Here is a 22,617-nt window from a genome sequence, read left to right as displayed (position 1 = left end):
GCGCTGTCCACCACATCAACATGGCGGCCTATGGTGTACCAAGCATCCAAAAGCACATTCATACTTCTACATTTCATGATCAATTGAGGCTTGTAAAAGCATGCAATAAAATCACAATATAGATACAGTACATCACCAGGAAGTACCACCAACTCTCACCCAATAGGGAGCGTCGTAAAATGGTTCCACACATTTTCTCGATGTTTGCAACCATTTTCTTGAGAATGATGTTTCTACATTAATGACTTAATGACAAGAAGTGGTTTAAAGGGGGTAGAGATGGATGGATGCCCTTAATAAGTCAAATGACACCATGAATACAAGAGTGCAAGAATCACAAAAGGTACGAAAAACCATTTGCAGGATTAAAAGCGAAAATATGAAACTAGTAAACACAAATAGTACTAAGAAATGCCAGTAAAGGTAGCTTACAACACATGAGTATTACTCGCATAATGATTGGGTTAACCCACAGTGAAGGAGATGCTTGTGTTCCGGTCATAATTTTTGCATTAAAGTAAAAAGTGCTGATGCTCACAGATGAGCTGTCACCAAATGTCTTCTCAGTGGTCTCTGCGATAAGGAGAGACAAGACTTCATGCAGAAGGGCAGTGTGTAATGATCACCTGTTACAAAAACTTGAATCAATAACTATTGAAGGACAGCCATTTTGGCCTTATGGCTTCTACCGCATGATAATCATCACCGGCAGTGCTGAACAAATGCCACCGATGTCATGGTGAAAAATTGAAATTGACGACAAAGACAATTCGAGGAGACTAGGGAGTTGGTGTATCACCGATGACTGTACAACACCTTTGCGGGAAAGAGCAGGTCAGCTACTGGCGTGAAAAGAAATACATTGCCTGGGATAAAATAGTTGCTTTAAAGTAAAAGTCATCGGCATCCTCTATATATTTGCACAATATTACACCGTGACTATCTCATACCCATAGTTCACTGCGACACAGGGCTAGCAGGATAGTGTGGAGGTGCGCACACTCACCTCTGATCTGGCTAACCTGGCTTTGAATGTTAACCTAGCTATATACTGTAATGCCGGTGTTTTGCAGGCAGGACGATTCATCAATGTGTTTGCCGTCCTTTGGATGGACGTTAAACTGGGCATCCCGTCTACCAGCATTAGTTGGCGGACGTTAAAGATCCCCAGGTGTCCTTCGCAAGGAGTAGACGATCTGTCACCGACATCTGAAAAAAATTACAATGTACTGCCCTAACCTACAGGGGGGCACTGCACCGTTAAGAGTGCGATGAATTGAATGACCTTGAGGAGGAGATGGATAAGACCTTTAGTGGAGAAAGTAAACGGGGCAAATAGACTTGCAAGGATAAAGTGAATAGAATAGATGATGTGACAAAGCTGTCTTTCAAAGCAGCTGTTCACCACCATCTCTTATCTTCTCCCATCCAAAACCTTGATTATTTTCTACCCCCATGAATCCACCTTTTTCAAATTCCGTTTTCCTTCCTGAAAGTCCTTGTCGTGTCCATCTTGTTTATCCCATGTACCCCGCCCCAACCCTCTCCCTTCCACAGATCTCCTGATGTCCATGTTCCCTACCGTTGTTGTGCTTCCCTATCTCTCTCCCTCTTATCTCCCGCTCATTTTATTATATGTTCGCTCTTATTAGATGTTCGCCCTATCTCTCCCCCTCTTTATTATATGTACTCTTATCTTTATATAATATTATGTGTTAGCTCTTATACGAACCTCGACTTGGTATACAAAAAAAGAAGAAGCAAAATCTCCACCATTTATATTTGACTGTGCTCCGTGCATATCTGTCTGCGTGCCAAGGAGTACATTTGACTGTTGGTGTGTGTGTGTGTGTGGCCTTTCTTTGTTACGTTTCATTGCATAAGGCATCCCATTATGACCTTTTATTCAATTGCGCAAGATAAATACACATATTCAGAAAATGTGACAAAATGTCCTCAGTTACATCACATCATAAACAAGAAAGAGCAATCAGAAATTGCAAACCATCACCAGGATGTATTTTCAGTGGTTTTTAAGGCTTTTGTGTTAAAACAAATATGGCGACCGAACCACGTGACCGATGACGTCATCATTATTATCTTTCCTCCACCAATTTATGCCTACATGATGCTCAAGAAATTTCATCTTGATCGGATGAAGTTTTGTACTTGTCGAATTATGACGTCATAATGGAGGCACCTATGACATCATCATTAACAAATTTTATTCCTCGTGGAGAGTTCTTTACAATGAGCCATGTCTCAAGTTTTTCTATTCAGAGCTTTCGGAGATATAGAGGTGCAAATTTTTTCGGTTTTTCCAAGATGGCGACCGAACTACATGACATATGACGTCACAATTATCGTTAAAGAATTCTACAGGTGGAGTTGCACCTATCGTGAAACCTTCCGGTCAATCGGACCAAGGGTTGTAGAGAAAATCATATGCGGACAAACAAACAGACAGATGAAAAATCACTCATGGAGCGACACTTGGCAAAACCGAACAAAGTAGAATCACTCAGTAGAGCATCATTTTGACCTCAAAAATAGTTGGTGGTTGAATTCAGTTTGCTGCATTGAAAATCCCATTCAAATTCCAAGTTAATCAGATGAAAATTGGGGATTTTAGAAATAAGCAAAAAAGTGGTTGAGCTTTGGCCTATGTTGACCTTTTGGCCTATGTTGATCTCAAAAATAACTGGTGGTTAAATTCAGTTTGCTGAATTGAAAATCCCATTCAAATTCCAAGTTAATCAGATGAAAATTGAGGATTTTAGAAAAATTTAAATTGTTGTTGACCTTTTGGCATATGTTGACCTTTTGGCCTAGGCCGATCTCAAAAATGGTTGGTGGTTGAATTCAGTTAGCCGATATGTAAATCCTCTTCAAATTTCAAGTCAATCGGATGAAAATTAAGGATTTTAGAAATTTGAAAAAAGTGGTTGACCTTTGGCCTATGCTGACCTTTTGACCTCAAATACATATAGGATTTTGTCGGACCACGAACTCTACCGTTTGGTGAAGTTTTGTGAAGATCGGTTTAAAATTGTGACCCGCAAGCAAGTATAAGTGAGCGGACAGACAAACACACAAACAAACACACAAACCGGAGTGATCAACATACTTGGGGAAAAAAAAAAATTTGCCAAGTAACAAACGGACAAGCAGACAGACAAACACGGACTCAAATGCAATACACTCTCCTCAGGCGAGGGTAACCAGTGGACAGGTTCCACATGCAGAAGGATCATATCGTCATAGATAATGCAGTAATTTAGTTGCTCCTAGTTTTGGAAGCAGCCTGGATTTAAATCTACCTGTGCAAATAAAAACAATCTTTCTGCGGTGAAGCTTTGGGTTTCCCAACACACCAGCCTTCAAAGTCAAAATTGATAAGTGGGCCATACTGCACATTTGCATGTTCCTAACAGACGTTGGAGATCCCAGAGCTTGGGAGATTGCTTGGTAAACTCTAACCAATACCTAAGTCAAATTGTGCAAGCCCCCTAACACATCGCCACCCCAAAGTTTCCCCTAAAACCCTGTCAGTTAGCCGATAAAACTGTTCAAATCCTACAAAAATGCTGTAGTGGCAAAACTCATGAAAATACCATAGCACTTTTGGTAAGAGACCATGTTTTATCAAAAATGTTTTTAATGCATTTTTTTTATTCTAATGCGAAGGGTAGCTGCACTCAGCCTCAGCCTCGATTTCATTTTCTTCCAATCCAGGTAAAATGCTTTTACATCCAGGTTTGAACAGACACGCCACATCTGAGCCTTCCGGGCCGACGCCCTCAATGGTGCCGTTCCACTGCCCTGCACTCCGATGCACGGTGAGAGGTATGGCGGCCCTCGCTCTCAACACGAGGCACAGAGGTCAGAGCCATCACCTTTCCCCAGCTCCACCACCCCCACACTCTCCCAAACACTACACCCACCATAGCCTTAAAAGCCCCATTTCTCTCATGCCTCGCTCACTTGTTTGCTCTGCCTGCAGTCTCCTGCACACACTTTCTCATACCTTCCCTCCCACTCCCTTTCCTCCTTCCATCCATCTCCCTCGGATCACTCCCACCACCTCTCTGCATTCCAGCTAGTCATTCCCGACAGAAATAAGCATCCTTTGCCTTACACATTTGCAGGGTGTTCAAACAAGACGACATTTCTGCACAAGTCACATATTTTTTGCATATTATGCAACTCATCATGTCAGTTTACGGACGCTGCATTTGCTAGCGCGGGTCGGGACAGCACTTCGACAAAATGTACAACCCTTGATTCGGCCAAATGGATGCAAACCCTCAATAGGTAGAGCTGGCTATCTGGCGCAAAGAAACTTTCAGTTTCTAGAATATTCTCTCTTTGCCTTCTCTCTACAGCTAAATACAACCCCTTCCATCGAGGTGCCATTTAAATGGAATGGAGCCATTAGGCACTGCTGACGTCACAATTGCCGATTGGTGTCAGTGGAACTATATTTGCCGATATTCCATGAAAATACTGTACATTGTGTAGGCGCATGAAAGATGAAAAATAGGACACAAGTGGACACCATGACACATGGGGGGGAAAAATACAAAGTGCCTTGATCAGATTCATATTTAGAGGTACGGTAATTATAAGATCGTACACATACGCTTTACATCCTCGCATGCTCCGAACCGAAACATACATCCTCTGCAACACTTTCTGAGACTCACGATTCTGGATGGAAATGTTTTCATTTTGCTTGTCTTTTGTTCTTCTTCCACTGTCGTTTTGTACATGTGATTATGGTGTCACAACCATGCGGTAGAAAAATGAAGCATATCAGTCGTTCAGTGTTTATAGTGGAAAAAGATGGCTTCCACTTAACCCCAACTCCCCTCCCACTTCTCCATCTCAAAAAACATTCTCCCTCTTCCCTTTCCTTTTACCCCATCTCCTCTCGAACCCAGAGCTCGCGCTGTCACTTGCTGAGCCTGCAATCCCATGACAAAAAGGGTAATGGTCTAATGGACGGACAAATTTCACTGCGATTGTGGCAAAAGAGAAGTGCTCCGGCCCCTAGACACCCTCCCGTGCTCCAGGTCGAGAAACAAAACGTGTATAATTTTCATGGCAAACAACTTGGCAAGCCTGAACCAGGGGATTTGGTTGAGATCGAGTTGCAATGTCACTCTGGAAAAGCTGCTCTAGCTACGATGAACGCGCCACGAGAGGATCGAAAAGGTGCACGACTGCTTATCTAAAATACCCCGGCAGTATCCTGTATTTTCCAATTCCGAAAAGGAATATTCTCTCCAGAATTTCCACCCGGAGACAATGAAATGAGACACATGTCACTTCACCGCAAAAAGCATCTGCGCCGCTCTTATACATATATATACACTTCAACCACACTTTTGAATAACCGTGTTCACTGCAGCGCAGGATATTGACTTGCAAAGTCAATATTGCTAATGACTAAGGCCAAGAGACTGGCGTATCAATAGGTAATGTGACGCTTTTTCTAAAAAATCCACACTTCAGTTGTGCGGGCTCAAACTTTAGGTTTTGTTTAATAAATATGCAAAACCCTCTTATGGTTAAACTGCCAAAATCAAGACTCTCTGCTCACCTCCACTCTTTCATTCCTCTTTTCTCCCGCCTCTGGAACAAACTCCCTCACTCCCTTCAATCCCACTCCTCCCTCCAGGTCTTTAAAACAGCTGTTCACCACCATCTCTTATCTTCCCCCATCCAAAACCTCGATCTCTTCTACCCCCGATAATTCACCCCAGATACTCTTCTTTTTTTTTGAAATACCGACTTTTTTTTTCTGGAAGTTCCAGCAGTGTCTATGTATTTTATACTCCCCCCCCCCCGCCTTCCCATGCCTCCTCCCCCCAATCCCTCTCCCTCCCACAGATATTCCGTTGTCCCTGTTTTCTGCTGTTGTACTTGTGTGCTTCCCTCTCTCCCCATCTTGTCTCCCACTCCCTTTTTTGTATGTTTTGTGTATCCGTTCTTTTTTCGTGATGGAGGTTACCTCTTACATGAGCCTCGATCTTGTATACAAAATAATAATAATAATAATAATAATAATTGCGGAACACTTTATCACTTGCTCTGGCGTGATGATGCAGTCGTGGCACACTTAATTTTGAGCTGTCTATTCAAGGTTTGACTCCTGAGCAGACTATAAAACTGTCGCCATGATGTTTTGCAGGCAGGACATTGATTCGACAAGTATCGTCTCTCACAGGGACTTTAACCTGTCCCATCCGCTACCATTTGTTAGTGAACGTTAAACATCCCATGGATTTTTTTCCATGGAGAGTAGGCAAATTATCGCTAGCTCCCTGAAAAAAAATTCCAAATTCCTGCAATAAGGTAAAAGCCACTGATCACACAGTCAGGCCTGGACAGCCCATTCATGAAAGACCAAGGCTAACTCCACAAGAAGGTGTTAAAAGAGGCTTTGGGGGTTCTTTTTGCCCTATGAGTTGCTTTTCTGGTTCTGCAACGCCTGCTCGAAGATACCGTTGGAGTTGGTGTTTCCGCAGGATTTCCACCAGAAATCTAGAGGCTCGAACCTGAGTGTAGCCCTCTGGGAGGCTGCCTCATAATCTGTCGCATAATCCAGGGTCCCCTTTTCCGACATTTCCTGAATAGAACCACACCAAGCAGGGCATTCTGGTGGGCCCTTCTGTAGCTACTACGTTGCACTGTTCATGCCACCTGTAATACTAAGTTTGTCTGCAAAGTTCCTGAAAAACCATCGTCCTCTCTTTTATTTTACTGTGGACAAATCATCCGTAACACCCCCATGCTACATTTTCCCATCTTTCTTTACTTTTTTTTTTACCCAGGGGGGCCCTCTTGCTTTTTGGAATCCTTCCCCTGCGGTGTTAATAATAAAGGTCTGTTGTTTACGTCACACAGTTTAGTTTAAGCAAAGTATTTCACAAAATGGGTGAAAGATGACAACCGTCTCATGGTCCATCCTGTTATGTGTTTTATGGCCTAACTAACATCACCAAAATCAATCAAGTGTACAATTTAAATTACCCTCTGATGCTGATCGTTATACATCCAACCACAATGGGCCTTATCAGGGCCGACATGTCAGGAACCTAGGAAAGAGTCTGCAGGATCCTACAACTAAACGTAGAAAGTCTGCCACAAGATAAATGTGTCTTCCTGTCTAAAGTTGTCCGAGAGTATAACATTGATGTAACTGCATGCGCTCCAGGAAAACACATATCGGGAGCCCATCACTTCCTTATTGTTCAAAAATCGACGGATTTAAACTTGTTGTTGCAGTGCATCATGGGACATATGGTGTTGCTACCTATATTAATCAAACACTGTTGGAATGGACTGAAATATCAGAGTCCAACACCTCTGTTATCTTTGTAGCAAGTGTGGCAGATCAGTGAGTTGAAAATAAACAACATCTACAAGCCACCTGCTAGTGTCTGGCCACACCCGACCCTCCTAGTACCACAAAATCCTGGAATTAACCTCGGAGATTTCAACAGCCACTAATTCTCCTGAAGATATAGTGACAACAAACAACAATGCCATTGATAAATAGTTGACTGAAGCGGCTTAATTGGCGAATGACCAATTCCTCCTCTATTATCCCAAGCAAACTGGTTCCTCCCACTCATGCAGATGGAATAACGTTTACAACCTTGATCTCTGCTTTACATCAATTGATGAGTCCCTCATGGTGTCGGGTAAGATTCTACATCACAGCTGACATTTTCCTTCCATAATCCATATCAAAAATGAAGTGCCACTCATCTCATCGAGGCCTGTACCTCGATGCTGATTGGCCAGCTTTTGCCATATACATAGATAAGAGGATCACCTCGCTTGATCTGAGGTCGGAGAACTACAAAGCCTTTTGTCAACTCCTCAAGTCTGCTGCTTCAAACAACATCGCCAGAACTACAGGAAAGCGTTCACCCCTTGCTTGCAGCCAATATCTGAAGCCCTTTTGAAGAGGTATGAGGAAACTGGTAATCAGGACACAGACACTCAACTTCTCTCATCTCACTGGACTCAGCACGTCACCATATGGTAACTGTGGAAACCATAGATTTCACCCATTATAGAAGGAAAACTTGAAAATATTTCTGTCATCTGGATGCTGCTAGTCCACTCCAACATCGACCACCTCAAGTTACTGTAAATACAATGACATCTAGGCTTCTCTTCTTTTTTTTTGTATACAAGATCGAGGCTCGTGTAAGAGCTAACATTGATCACAAAAAGATAAAACATAATTATGCAGTACAGGAGCTGGGGGGAGTTTGTGTCCATGACTCTTTCAGAGCATAACCTTCAATTTTCTTGTTCTACATGCCAAGAGATTTCGAAAAAGTTTTGGTAACACCTACAGGTCAAGTACGTTTTTTCTGCAGAGCCTATCTAGGATTTTTGTTTGGACGCGAAGCGGCTGAAATGATAGTAATGGAGTTTCATGGAATAAATCATTATTAAGCATTCATAAATTATTCATTTTGATTTATTTATATTGCTTGGGTATTGCTAACAACTTTTTAGCATGGTTCATTGCCCTAAACCTTGGTTTGCGGTACAAAATGGCCATATTTTACTTAAATTTAGCCAAAAATCGCTTTCAGTTTAAAAGTAGTCCAAAGTTTGATGGTTTCTCAGTCACCCAATATTGTAACTAGAGCTATCAAATTTGGCCAAAAGTTTCCTCATTAAGTGCTCTGAGCAATCCAATTTTCATATTGATACATCAAGGCCCTGTATGATGCCCATGGGGCCCACTGTAACCCAATGTCAACCCGACCGATAGCCGCTTCTAAGACATTTCGTCAAATGACCATATCTGCTAAAGTAAATGCCATAGAAAGTTGATCTCTGTGTCTATGTATAGGTTTTAGACCTCACGGAATTGATTGGCACCATTATTATAATTTTTGGAGTAGTCCTAATTAGCATAATTCCATGATACCCATCAAAATGGCTGCAAAAATAGAAAAATACAAGAACATTTAAGGTGACTCTGTAAAAGAGTCATGTAAACAAGCTCCCACCCCCCCCCCCCCCCCCTCAATGGAGGTCATTACAGCCGCTGTCTTGAAGGCATGCAATTTCTTGCTGAAGCATTCAAGCGTCTTCTCTACAAGGAATTCTTCGCTGAAAAATGTGTCGAGCCATATGCACCAGAGCTTGCAATCCTGGCAAAGCTCAAGTCAAGTGTCACAAAGAAGAACATCAGTGAAAGTCAGAAGTACATGGCAGAGTTTGCAACTGCATCCAACAAGTTGACAGAAGATCTAAATAGCTTCATCAAAACTCGCTCCGCTGTAAATGAGAACTTCCAATTCTGGACTAAATTCCTCCGCATGATGGATGTGGTGCATGATCTGTTGAGAGCTGATTGCAAGGGGATATGGGAGCTCCATCTTGATGCTGTACAACGTGCTCTCTATCTGTTCACTGCATTTGATTCCACCAACTACCTGCGCTGGTGCTCTGTCTACCTCTACCTGGAAGACATGCGACGCCTGCCTCAAACTGCACCATCAGTCTATGAGAACTTGTCAAATGGGAATTTTTCTATCAAGGACAAACCTGGCCGCTTCACTGCCGTTGGTGGTTACCAGAAACTAGAGCAGAATATCAACCTCTCATCTAAATGCAGTGACGGAGTCATCGGACATGCCAAGCAGAAGCAGTACGTCGCTCAATGGGACCTGATTTATCATGAAATGATGGCAGTAAAGAATCTGCATCGTGATGGAGAGCACACATGAATCGTGTAACCACCATCAGTCATCCCAAGCCACTACAACCCGCCATGAGTCCCACATCCAGGCAATGATCAAATTCATTGAGGAGAAGGGCTCCCCCTGTCTCTAAATGCTTCTCCAACACTGCAAAATTCCGTGACAAAAGAGATCATGGCAACAGACATCAGAAATGACATGCTGAATGTCTTCACAAAAGGAGAGGAAAAGTACCTGAAATTTCGGCTCGAAAGATTTGTCCAGAAAAGCACAAGACTCAGTGAATGCATTCACCGAACAAATCTCAAAACAATGAAAACTATCAGAAACAAACCACAGAAGACAATCAAGAAGGCAGTGAAGGAGATGAATATTGCGGAGAAAACCATTTAAATCGCCCGTGATCGTGGCCTCACTACAAAGGACCTTTTAAAATTTGATGTTGCACCCTCCCCTCTCCTCTTCAATGATGACGGAATGATGACTAACCCGGCAAAGAGTCAACTACTCCAAGCATTGGAGACTCATCTCAAACCTGAGGACTATACATATGGAAATCAGAGAAACTTTTCATTTGTCATAGACATTACGGCCAATGTTCGCAAGGTTTGTGTTACTGGCCTCTCCAACTTCCAGGACCTTGTCTCAGTTTTGGTATCCTTTTCAGATGTATACCATCAGTTTGGGCAATGTGACCATGTGTTTGACATGTACTCAGAAGATCCCTCAGTGAAGGATAGTGAGAGAATGCGGCGAACTGATACTGTACCAATTGAGCACAGTTCCATTGAACCAGGGACACCTCTACCAAAAAAGATAGAAACCGTCTGACCTTCAAACAATAACGAGCTTCTTTTGGAGAAACTGGTCTATTGTCATCTTCATGGAAATGCTCCTGAAACTCGACAATACCCCCACTGTAGTCGGCCAGGTGACCAGAGATGATGAGAACTGGCAGTGCATCAGGGTTTATAAAGGCAAAAAGATTGCACTGGCCCACCTTCAATCATCATTTGAAGAAGCTGACCTTCATGTCTTGGACTCTCTTGAGGCAGGACACAAAGTATGTGACATTATCTCCAATGATACTGATGTAATTGTTGCCCTGCTCCACCACATCCCTGTCTTCCTGCAGCACGACGAGCAGCTGTGGGTGCGAGCTGGAGTGGGAAATACCACTCGGTGTGAGCCCCTTCATACCCTGTTCCAGCGCCTGGGTCGTCGGCTCTGTGCAGTACTGCCAGCTCTGCACAGCCTTACAGGTTGCGACATCACTAGCAGAGTTGGCACAAAGAAGGCAGCTTTAAAGGCAGAGCCCGATAAGTATCTCAAGCACTTCTGGAGGTCAGCAACCCTCTCTCCAGCCATGATTCGCAATGCTGAGCATTACTTGATGAAGGTGCTGAGAAAAGGAAGTGATGCTACAAATTTCTCTGATCTCTGAGCTGAGGTTTTCCACTTCAGCAAATGCAGCTCTCTCCACAACGTGCCTCCGACCAGCCAGGGCCTCCTGTCTCATATCCAGCGTGGGTTCTATAATGCCTACACTACCATGCACACCATGGAAAGCTACCTCGACCCTGAAACTGTTGTCACTGAAGCCAGAAGATTGTGGCTATGAGCATGACCATGGTCAGCTAATCCCTGCAACATCATGGAAAACCCTTGAAGTTCATTGGTCAGTCTTATGCTCATGTGATAGGTGTGTCAGGTCAACTTGCCCTTGCATGATGGCTGGGGTCAAATGTGGCAAATTCTGTCGGTGGAAAAAAACATCACCCCATACCTGTAAAAATCCAATTGCTTGATAAGATTAGCTCGAGTTCTGCATTATATTGTTACAGTTGATATATGTGTAGTATCTCGTATGTGTAGTATTATTAGTACTAGAAGTATGCAGTATGTGTAGTGTAGTATTTATGACAACTTATCCAGGATGAATGATAAATTAATGAACATTCTTCAATGATAGTTCATGAAAAGTTCACCTGTAGTGTATTAACTAATATGTATGTACCTGAGAATATTTTCAATGTTTGAGCATTACAATTTCTCAAATCAATGTGGCCTTTGACTAGATGTTTGATAGTTAAGCTTGGGGAGAGGGAGAGGAGTTCATGTACATGACTCTTTTAGATCGTCACCTTAAATTTTTTGTTCTTATCTATATGTTAGGTTACATCTAATTTTCTATTTCGGCAGCCATTTTGGTGGACATCTTAGAATTATGCGAATTCGATTAACTCCAAAAATTACAATAATGGTGCCAATCAATTCCTTTGGGTCTAAAACCTACACATAGACACAGAGATCAACTTTCTATGGCATTTACTTTAGGAGATATGGTCATTTGACGAAATGCCTTAGAAGCGGCTATTTAGGGGTAGGGTTGACATTGGGTTACAGTGGGCCCCATGGGCATCATATAGGGCCCTGATGTATCAATATGAAAATTGGATTGCTCAGAGCACTTAATGAGGAAACTTTTGGCCAAATTTGATAGCTCTACTTACAATATTGGGTGAATGAGAAACCATCAAACTTTGGGCTACTTTTAAACTGAAAGCGATTTTTGGCTACATTTAAGTAAAATATGGCCATTTTGTACCGCAAACCAAGGTTTAGGGCAACGAATCATGCTTAAACGTTGTTAGCAATACCCAAGCAATATAAATAAATCAAAATGAATAATTTATGGATGCTTAATCATGATTTATTCCATGAAACTCCATTACTATCATTTCAGCCCCATGGCACCCAAACAAAAATCCTAGATAGGCACTGCAGAAAAAACGTACTTGACCTTTAGCTGTTACCCAAACTTTTTCTAAATGTCTTGGCATGTAGAACAAGAAAATTGAAGGTTATGCTCTAAAAGAGTCATGTACACAAACTCCCCCCAGTTCCAGGACTAATGATAAAGGGAGCGGGAGACAAGATGGGGAGAGAGAGGGAAGCACACAAGTACAACATTTGAGAGCAGGGACATCGGGAGATCTGTTGGAGGAAGGAGGCTTGGGAAGGGGGGGGGGGGGGTTGGGAGAGGTAAAAAAAACACATGGACACTGCTAGGACTTCCAGGAAAGAAGTCGGTATTTCGAAAAAGTGGATCTCGGATGAATTAATGGGGGTAGAAAAGATCAAGGTTTTGGATGGAGGAAGATAAGAGATGGTGGTGAACAGCTGTTTTAAAGACCTGGAGGGAGGAGTGGGATTGAAGAGAGTGAGGGGGTTTGTTCCAGAGGTGGGAGAAAAGAGGAATGAAAGAGTGAAGGGGAGCAGAGAGTCTTGATTTTGGCAGTTTAGCCATAAGAGGGTTGCAGGCAGATATTGTGCGACCTGTAGGAATATTTGGGGGATAGAGCACAGACAGAGCTGGGGGAGAAATGACGGAGAGGAGTCGGTAGAAGACAGAAAGACCACCAACCTGCCTGCGGTGACTGAGTGAAAGGCCCTCGGAGTTAGCTTCATCGTGGGTGATTCCAATGATTCTGAAAGCTTTGGTTTCAACAGCGTGAAGCCGAGCTAGGTGTGAGGCAGGAACACCGGCCCAGAGGGGAGAACAGTATTCCATTGAGCTGCGGATGAAAGCCTTGTATGTGGTGAGGAGCTCAGGTGTGGCAAGTGTTACGTGGTCCCCTCGGTGAATACCTGGTCTCGGTGACCCCCGGACCGTGAGAGGAACTTCGCCAGAAAGCTGTATTAACTATGCGCTTTCGCCACGCAATCCATATGAATTTCACCCCAGGAGACAACTGACGTTCAAGGATATCTTTCAATGGGAATGACCATACAATTGCAATGACACAACCACGGAGATTTTCCCCGAGCAATCAACAATATACAATCCTCAACAATTCCCAATTCACAAGCACTTTCCTATGAGTAAGATGGCCATCTTATATACGTGTGTCCCGGTGAGTACTCACGACACCCTTTTGGTCTCGGTCCCGCACAATGTCTCTGGGCCCCTCCTGACCAAGATGATGGTCGCCGTCCCCGCACTCGGGCGGTAGAACGAACCCCGGGTGGACGTTTTTCCACCGGGCAGGTATCGTACCAGGCACCGAGGCTGCAGCCCCTCATGGCCACGCGAAGCGGATACGGTAGAGCAAACCAAACCCCACGCCGCTTGCAAGGCGCGTTAGGCCCCAACGTGCGACCCGCACGCGTCTGTTTGGACGGTGCCGCGAACGAGGCCAGACGCGGGTTCGATGCACGGCCCCACGTCAACTTGACGTCTCCACCGGGCCGGTACACGTTCCGGTAATTCCTCTCGCCAGACAGGCTTCGGAACGCCGCTGTTTCACGCAGCGCAAGGTCGATCCCACCTTTTGTCGGAGCGGGGCGAGGAGGAATAATAATCGTCCTTTTTTCCTCGTGTCTTTTCTTCTTCCGTTTCCGGTCACTTCAGTTTCCGGCCACTCCCTCAGAAGGGCTCCTGACCCTCCAACCACAACAACTACACAACAACTTAATATACTACACACGGATAAGCAAAGACCTGAATGGTAATTCACATACATTCATATAAATATGTAACACTCCCCCCCTTCAAGAAAGAAAGTTTGAACCCAGCGAAAACTTTCTTTGCCGGCCAATTTGGAGAAACAAACCAGATAACTCAACCCCCCCCCACATTATCCGTTCCCCCCGGGCACAGTTATCACTTAAAAATAAAGCAACCAAAATTTCACCACCACCCCTCCAGATTACTCCCTCTGGACTAAGTACCAACAACGACCTTGTCCCTGCCAAATCAAACTCCATCTCATGACCCTCTGACTTTGACCGTCAGTTTCTTGGGAATGAAGGTTAAGGGGTTGATCAAAGATCCAAAGTTAAGCAACTCGCTAGCACTTTTTCCGGGAGGCCAAGCCGAGTATTCACTACATGGATGCCTTTAGGAACGCGGAGTTCACGGTTAGTCCGTGCAGGAAAGTTCTCTACATGGGCGCCTTGAGGAACGTGGAGTTCACGGTTAGTCCGTGCATGAAAGTTCACTACATGGACGCCTTTAGGAACGGCGTTCACGGTTAATTCGTGTAGGAATCTTGGCTCGGCGGCTCCGCCGCCTTCAGTGCTTCAACTTCTCAGAACTTCCCTAATAATTAGGGTGGGACCACTGGTCCCTGTAGTCCCATGAATAGCGGTCTCCTTCTCGGCCACTACCAAAACTACCGCCCAGTTGTCCTCTCCTGTAGACCTCTCGACGCCTACGAAATGCCTTCCCTACTGTTATGGTCCGACCCTCCAAATCCTTGCCATTCCAATTCTTCTCTGCCTCTCTGGCGTCTTTTGTGCTGGCAAACGTGACAAAGCCGAACCCTCTTGACTGTTGCGTTTCCCAGTCTCTTACCAACCGCACTTCCACCAGCGGCCCATATCTGTTGAAGACAGAGGTCAGAACTTCTTCCTCTGTTTTGAAGTTCAGTCCCCCTACAAATAACTTGGCACTTTGGTCGCCATCCCGAGCTGGTGTGGTGTTATTTTCCCTGCTGGGCTCTTTACCAACCCTCAGGTTACCATAAACTTGACCCCCGGCCAAATCATTCCCGATAACCACAGATACACCCTCTACAGGAAGCGTGGCTTGTAAACCGACGGTGACCGGTCCTGACACCAAATCGGACTCCAACTGGATGACCTGAAGGGGAGCACTAACACCGCCCCCGATCCCCTGTAAACGAACACTATCCCCCGTTGCCGTCTCCTCGGACCATGGCAAAATGCCTTCAAGCATTAAAGATTGATGGGCCCCTGTGTCCCTCAATATCCTAACCGGTCTCCGGTTAGTCGAGGCTCCATCCAGTGACACAAACCCCTCTGAAATAAATGGTTGGTAACCCTTTTGATGGCGATTTGTTACGCTAGCCATCGCATTCGGAGTTGTAATAGTCGGACTCCGCTCTGGGTTGTCCCTTTTCATGAGGTAACAACTGGACATCAAGTGTCCAGGTTTCTTGCAAAACGCGCAAGTAGGCCCGGAGGAAAAACTCGGGGTCTGCCTCGGGCCCCCCGAACTATAAGTTTGTCTTGGGCCCGCCTCCCTCTGATTTCGAACCGGTGGGGTATCATAGTTGTCCCCATAATCATCTCGAGGCCGCCGCCATGTATGGTCGTTCTCCGCACCTGCTGTTCCCCACCTCCCCTGCGGAGATCTAGGCGAGGAGTTAGGTTCGTGGACCCCTATTCGGTGGGTTAAGGCATAATCATCTGCCATGGTGGCTGCGTCCCACAACTTCGGTACTTTCTTTTCCTGCAGGTACACTTTGATGTCCTCGTGGACACACTGCTGGAATTCCTCCACCAGGATCAAGTCCCGCAATGTTTGGAAGTTTTTCCCGACTCCTTTTGACTCACACCACCGATCAAACATGTTTTCTTTCACTCTGGCAAACTCCACATGGGTCTCACTCTCCCTCTTCCTGGCATTCCTGAATTTTTGCCTGTAAGCTTCCGGAACCAACTCATAGGCTTTGAGGATGTGCTTCTTCAGTACCTCATAATCTGCACATTGGTCCATTGGTAGCGCCGAATAAATTTCCTGAGCTTTCCCCACCAGCACACTTTGCACGAGTATGGTCCAGGCCTCCTCCGGCCAGTTTAATTGTCGAGCCACTTTCTCAAAGTGTGGAAAAAATTTCGCGACTTCTTTTTCACTGAACGGTGGAACCAGCCTCACATGTCTGCCCACATCCCAGGTTTTCTGGTTAGGTGTCGACCCCGTCAGCAAGGGTGGTGCCTCTCCCCGTTCTCTCATTAACTCCAGCTCCTTGAATTTGATTTCTTGCTGAAGCTCCATGTCACGTTCCTTTAATTCCCTTTCCGCTTTTCTCTCCTCTGCTTCGAGGTCCCTTGCAGCTCTCCTTTCCTCTGCTTTTTTGTCTTCTAACCTTTCCTGGAGTTCTCGTTCCACTCTCCTTTCCTCTGCTTGTTTCTCTTCCCTCCTCTCTTCTGCTTTCCTTTCTTCTTCTGCTCTTTCCTTTTCTGCTTTCCTTTCTTCTTCTGCTCTTTCCTTTTCTGCTTTCCTTTCTTCTTCTGCTCTTTCCTTTTCTGCTTTCCTTTCTTCTTCTTTTAACCTTTCCTGGAGTTCTCGTTCCACTCTCCTTTCCTCTGCTTGTTTCTCTTCTCTCCTCGCTTCTGCTTTCCTTTCTTCTTCTGCTCTTTCCTTTTCTGCTTTCCTTTCTTCTTCTTTGATCCGTTCCTGGCTCCGTAATTGCAACTCCAGTTTCCGGAGCTCAACGTCTTCTGGTTCTTCGAGTAGCCACTCCCAGGCTAACTCGTCCCATGTTCCTAATCCCACCATAGATTGTATCACCGTGGGCTGCAACTCTGCCTTCCTCAAATTAGTTCGGACCTCCAAGTTAAAATGTTTGGCCAATTTCAAGAGGTCCGACTTTAGCAACGCTCGGAACTGTGCCTCACTCGGAGTTACCCCAAAGTTCTGTGCCACAAACGCCATGGTGCCTATCGTTACACCTGTTAACCTTCCCCCCAGACTTTACCCCAATTTCTCAAAAAAAAATTACCAATTAATAATTAATTAATAATTTTTAATTAATAAAAAATTATTATTTTATTATTTTATACAATTTTAAATCCCGGACGTAGACCCAATTGCGAAACCGCAAATCGTAATTTGGACGAGCCCCCAATTCTGTTACGTGGTCCCCTCGGTGAATACCAGGTCTCGGTGACCCCCGGACCGTGAGAGGAACTTCGCCAGAAAGCTGTATTAACTATGCGCTTTCGCCACGCAATCCATATGAATTTCACCCCAGGAGACAACTGACGTTCAAGGATATCTTTCAATGGGAATGACCATACAATTGCAATGACACAACCACGGAGATTTTCCCCGAGCAATCAACCATATACAATCCTCAACAATTCCCAATTCACAAGCACTTTCCTATGAGTAAGATGGCCATCTTATATACGTGTGTCCCGGTGAGTACTCACGACACCCTTTTGGTCTCGGTCCCGCACAATGTCTCTGGGCCCCTCCTGACCAAGATGATGGTCGCCGTCCCCGCACTCGGGCGGTAGAACGAACCCCGGGTGGACGTTTTTCCACCGGGCAGGTATCGTACCAGGCACCGAGGCTGCAGCCCCTCGTGGCCACGCGAAGCGGATACGGTAGAGCAAACCAAACCCCACGCCGCTTGCAAGGCGCGTTAGGCCCCAACGTGCGACCCGCACGCGTCTGTTTGGACGGTGCCGCGAACGAGGCCAGACGCGGGTTCGATGCACGGCCCCACGTCAACTTGACGTCTCCACCGGGCCGGTACACGTTCCGGTAATTCCTCTCGCCAGACAGGCTTCGGAACGCCGCTGTTTCACGCAGCGCAAGGTCGATCCCACCTTTTGTCGGAGCGGGGCGAGGAGGAATAATAATCGTCCTTTTTTCCTCGTGTCTTTTCTTCTTCCGTTTCCGGTCACTTCCGTTTCCGGCCACTCCCTCAGAAGGGCTCCTGACCCTCCAACCACAACAACTACACAACAACTTAATATACTACACACGGATAAGCAAAGACCTGAATGGTAATTCACATACATTCATATAAATATGTAACACAAGGAAGGACTTTGCACGATGGAGGATGCCCAGTCGGCGACTGGCTTTGGAGGCCAGCTTGGAAATGTGGTTTTCCCAGGAAATATCATGGCAGATAATGAGATCCAAAAGCTTGAGTGACAGAACTTCTTGGATTATTTATTTATTGACATGTTCCACTTGTATGACCAGTCTGTGATTTTCTCCAGGTCTGCAGTGAGTGAGATGGCCCCGGACTGCCGATCTGAAGGTTGAGGTATGGAGCGGTAGAGAGTGGAGTCATCAGCAAAGAGATCGAGAGGATTTTCCAGAGAGTCGGAGAGATCATTGATGAAGACCAGAAAAGGCACAGGGCCCAGAACACTGCCTTGGGGAATTCCAGCCTGAACAGGAAGGGGAGATGAGAGAAAACCATTCAGGGCCGCACGTTGACTACGACCAGAGAGGAAGTCCGCAAGCCATGTGTGGAGATTTCCATGGATACCATAGGAGGAGAGTTTGGTGAGCAGAGCGGGGTGCCAGACCGTATCGAAGGCACGTGATATGTCAAGGGAGTCAGCTCTGATTTCCTGTTTAACATTGAGGACCTCCATCCATTGTTGAGACAGCAGAAGCAGCATGTCCAGAGTAGAATGACCTGATCTGAATCCAAATTGATGATCCGAGATCAAGCCATTGGAGAAGAAGGTCACATGTCAGAGGCGATGATTGATTCCATGACCTTGCTGATAATTGGGAGAAGGCTGATTGGTCTGTAGTTGCAAGGATCTGTTTTTGCACCTTTTTGTGTAAAGCGTTGATGTTGGCTGATTTCCAAGCAGATGGCAGATGATCTTGAGCAAAAGAGAGGGTGAAGAGAACAGAGAGAGGGTGAGATAGAGTGGCAGAGCAGGATTTTAGGACACGTGGGCTGATGCCGTCTGGTCCAGTTGCAGAATCAGAGTCGGGGTTTGACAAAAACTTCTCTACATTGTCAGGAGAGAAGGACACATAGTCCAGGAGCAGCTGGGTTCGACTGGGAAAGGTGGGTACAGAGAGAGATCGTTCGGGATACAAGATTTAGAGGCAAACACAGAGTTGAGGCATTCGGTTTTTTCACGTGCGGTGTCAGCTGTGAAGCCGTTTGAGGTAAGGGAGGGGATGGAAGGGGAACAAACACCAGAAACAGATTTGACCAGATGCCACTAGGATTTGGATGAGGGAGACAGGTTGAGAGTTCAGTCTTGAGAGTGGAAGGAAATTGTTTCCTGGCTCTCCTGAGGGTAGACACACACTTGTTCTGAGCTTTGTGAAAGGAACTGAGATTACCTTTAGTTGGATTAGCCTTCCATGAGGTGAAGGCAAGTTGCTTCATGGCAACTGCCTCACCATAAGCTGCAGTGTACCATGGACGGGTTAAAGGGTATGACAACTGAAGACGAGATGTGAAAAATCGGTGTATGAGAGAGAGCAGTTTACTTTGGTAGAATTCCCAGGAAGAGTTGATGTCAGAGGCAGTCGTGATGGGAGACCAGTCCAGATGATTGATGGCTGCTAGAAGACCCTGCCAGTCAGCCTGAGTGAAATGCCAGACTCGTCGGCACTGAGGAGGCTCTCTGAGAATGGCCAGAGGGATGTTCACTTTAACAAGAAAATGATCAGAAGAACCGCTAGGAGCAGAAGAAGAGCAGCAGACATTTTCAGGGAAGTTAGTCGTAACCAAGTCAAGAAGAGAAGATGCTCCATTGACTGAGATCCGGGTCGGGAAATTGACATTGTGTCAGACCCAGTGAGTCGTAGAAGTCCTTTGCTGAGGTGCCATGGCTGGTGTGAGAGGTACCCACACCCAGCCAGCTGGCATGATGAGAGTTGAAGTCGCCACATATGAGGAAGAGAGAGTTGGGATGAGTGAATCGAAGTTGGTCCATGTTGTCAGACAGGGAGATGTAAATGGAGTCATCACTGTTTGGAGGACGGAACAGAACACATATGAACAAAAGATGGGAGTGGAGAGGAAGCCGTAGCCAGAGGTACTCCTGGGCGTGGGGTGGAGAGAGGGCAGTGCAAGAAGAGTGAGGAAGAGAGTTTTTGATAAAGATAGCAACCCTACCTCCAGGACGAGGCTCAGGTCTATCATACCGGAGGAGGGAGTAACCAGCAAGAGATATTAAGCAATCAGAGACATCTTGAATGAGGAAAGTTTCTATTAAGCACATTACGTCTGATTTGTCAGAAGCAACCTGTATGGAGAGATCAATTAGGTTTGAGCGAAGGCCCCGGATGTTTGAGGTCCATACCGTTAAGGAAGAGGGAGGAGGAGCATCCGGTACAGGACAGGGGGAGGGGAGGGTTAGGGTAAGATGAGGGGTGAGAGGGGAGGTAGGGAGAGCTGTTGATCGTGTGTCGGAGATTGCAGAAGAGCTAGGAGAAAGCGAAGGATGAGGAGGACAAAAGGTTTGATGGTGATGGGAAGAGGGACAGTGAGGTGTTTTTTAAGGGGCGGGGGGAGCAGAGCAAAGTCGAAGGTTGGAGGAGGTGGTGGTATGTGATGGAAGAGTGAGGAATTGGGGAGGAAACAGCTTTGAGGAGGAGGAGGGAGGGGGAGAATTGGAGAAACATTGTAGGGGGGGAGATGAGAAGGAGATGGGTGGGTTGGGGGAGTTTTGAAGGGGAGGGGTGAGGGGGGAGTTTTGAAGGGGAGGGGTGAGGGGGGAGTTTTAAAGGGGAGGGGCGAGTGGGGAGATTTCGAGGGGATGGGCGAGGGTGGAGTTTCGGAGGGGAAAGGCGAGTGAGAAGTTTCGGAGGGAAGGGGTGAGGGGGGAGAATTGAAAGGGAGGGGTGAGGGGGAGTTTTGGAGGGGAGGGGTGAGGGGGGAGTTTAGAAAGTGGACGATTTATGAAAAACGAACATTTATTACAACTTGGCTTTTTTGTGATATTGAAGTCAGAGATCCGTTTGAGAACGATAAAGGAGGGGTGGAATGAAGGTGAGTTTTGAGAATGTAGGGAGGAATGACAGTAGGAGATTGATTTTTTTTTTTTGAGTTTGAATGATTTGAAGAGGAAATTGAAAAAACCCTTTTAAATAGGAAGAAAAAAAGCGTGTTGTAATAAACCATTGAATAAAATACTGCAGGGGAAAGTTTAAACATATTTAAACAAAACCATGAAAACAATCTGGGAAAGTCCCTGAAGTGAGGGCGTGGATCAGAGAAAGGAGAAAGGGTTAAAAGAGATAGAGGAAACTAGAATTGGAAAGGCGAGTATTGGCTGGAGATGGAAGGAAGAGGTGGAAGAAAAGGAGATAAAGGGGGCAGGGTGAGACAACAAGCATGTGCCCGCGTGGAGAGAAGGAAAAAAAATTGTTTGTTTTTGTATTTAAAACGTTAGACAAAGGATATCTGTCCGGGGGAAGTTAGGGGGAGAAGAGAAAATCTAAGAAATAAGCAAGACAGCGAAGGAAAGAACTTAAATTCACAAAACACCGACGGGTGGAGGGAAGCCTCAAGTTACCAGGCCGTGCACTCGGTACAAACAGAAAACGATTAATTATACACAAGTTTGCATGAATTGCAAACCAACACTATCTCAAAACACACAGTAACACATACACAATAAAATAACGAGTGGAAATTTGACAAAGACACGAATGGGAAAATACTTAAACTTTTATGCCGTGTAGAGGTCGAAGTCGCTTCCTTGCTTGAGGAAGCGACTTCGACGCTTGCCATGCAGTGCCAATAGTCTGCTTGGCAAACCCGTACAGGGGGAGGGGTAGGGTGGAGGGGGAAGGGAGGGGGAGGGGAGGACGGAGGGGGGAGGGGGAAGGGGGAGGGAAGGGGAGGGCCAGTCAACAATGACGTTGCAGTTCTCATGGTCGGAGAGCAGCACAACAATCGCGACATCGTCCTGCATCTTCGCAACAGCACGAAGCGGATTTTGGAGACTCACCGATCCTGTGACGCCCTCCAGTACCGGCGTTGCCGGGCGGGGGAAGGGAGACTCGTACATTCCCAACCCGTACATTCGCCCTCTCGACTCAAGCTCACTCGGACAAAAGCCTCGCACAAATTACACCGTGAAGGCCCAATGGCCATGTCTATGCCACAAATCAAGTACCTGAGCGAGTCGGGCGCACTGAATTGAAAATATATAGAACGCTCATACTCCGTGAAAAGTGAAGCCGCCGTGTCGCCATCTTGGTTAGCACGACTCGACCAACTCGCTTCGCGGATCTCGTTTGTTTTGAACGTGTGAATTACGTGCGAACGCGTAACTGTGAGTTTATGGCGGCAAGGAACATCACGTGATCGCTCTGAGCGAATCAGCGCGCTGC

Source organism: Myxine glutinosa, chromosome 2, assembly GCF_964187855.1.
Source record: "Myxine glutinosa chromosome 2, kmMyxGlut1.1, whole genome shotgun sequence".
Lineage (NCBI taxonomy): Eukaryota > Metazoa > Chordata > Myxini > Myxiniformes > Myxinidae > Myxine > Myxine glutinosa.
This window is presented reverse-complemented; position numbering follows the sequence as displayed.